The sequence below is a fragment of the Gossypium hirsutum genome, chromosome D08 (genome assembly GCF_007990345.1).
Source record: "Gossypium hirsutum isolate 1008001.06 chromosome D08, Gossypium_hirsutum_v2.1, whole genome shotgun sequence".
Classification (NCBI taxonomy): domain Eukaryota; kingdom Viridiplantae; phylum Streptophyta; class Magnoliopsida; order Malvales; family Malvaceae; genus Gossypium; species Gossypium hirsutum.
In genome coordinates, this window is record NC_053444.1 from 21,128,438 (window position 1) to 21,129,793 (window position 1,356).

General features: G+C 38.1%; 1 non-coding gene across 1 annotated transcript; it reads left to right on the forward strand.

Moving 5' to 3' along the window:
- Positions 1-633: 633 nt before the first annotated feature.
- On the forward strand, positions 634-740 carry LOC121220405 (small nucleolar RNA R71). The gene has a single exon (XR_005917607.1). It is a non-coding gene; the product is annotated as a small nucleolar RNA R71 (small nucleolar RNA).
- The last annotated feature ends 616 nt before the right edge of the window (positions 741-1,356 follow it).

The following is a 1,356-nucleotide window of genomic DNA, read 5'->3' on the forward strand; positions in this document are numbered from 1 at the left end:
GGCATCATTTTTTGCCATGTATGCCTTCAATAGGTTCTCTAAGATATTGGAGGGTTCAGCTTGAGTTAGTTTCTAAACTTGTTGGGGGAAACCAGGTGGCTGGGTCGGTCTAGGTTGGGTGTAAGTGTACTGGTTCCAGCCCCTTGGTTACTCTAGGAAAAATTCTGGTGGTTTTGCATTGATGGGGTATAGAAATTGGATTCTAGTCCTTACCTTCCTTGATTTTGGTTCTGGTTACCCATGTAATACACAAATTCTAGGTTCGATGGACATTCTTCGAACAAATGTATTTCCTCACAATAAACACAGACTACATTTTCAAATTGATTCGGTGGCTGTGCTGTAAAACTATTAAACCCATTAATGGTAAAATTTTTAAGCATTGACGATATTGAGGATACCTAAGATGCGAGTGAAGTAAGATCGTCTACTTCATATATTCCAGCGATTCATCTACCTGACGCTGCTCTATTTGTTGGCCATTGATAATTGTTGCTGGTAACCCTTTCAATGATTTCATAAGCCTCATTAGAAGACTTGGAAAGGAGTGCACCATTAGTAGAAGCATCCACTACCATCCTCGTGTGTGCATTGAGACCATTATAAAATGTTTCAAATTGGTTGCAATGTGAGATTTCGTGATGAGGGCACTTTCGTAATAATTCTTTGTACCTTTCTCATGCCTCATACAAGGACTCATCATCCATTTGTTGGAAAGTAGTGATCCTATTCCTCAACTTAGCATTCTTTCTAGGCGAGAAATACTTCATGTGTAATCTTTCTGCTAACTCTTGCCATGTGGTAATTGAATTTGGTGGCAATGAATTCAACCAGGCTCAAACTCTGTCCCTTAGCGAATATGAGAACAGCTTCAATCGTAATGCATCTTCGAGTACTCTTACTAACTTGAAAGAGTCACTCACCTCTATAAATAATCTTAGGTGAAGATGAGGATATTGGGTAGGCATTCCACTAAATTGGCCCACTGTCTGAAGCATCTAGAACATGACTGGCTTCAACTTGAACTGTTGTCCCTCGATTTCGAGTCTCCTAATACCCGGTTTAAGATCATGAAACACTGAACGACATACTATCTTAGAGCTCTATCCCTATCATCAGCAATAAGGATAGGATTTTGAGTAGGGTCTGCTCTGTTTCCTTGATTCAAATTTTTTAGGTTCATCTTTTCTGTCCTTTTCTAACTTGCTTTTCTTCTTTCCTATCGAAAAGTTCGTTCAATCTCAGGGTCTACAGGGAGTAAATCAATAATTCAATCAATACTCATAAATAGCTGAAATAATCACAAAAAAATTAATTAAGTTAAAATTGAACAGAAAAATAAAGCAAAATGCAAAA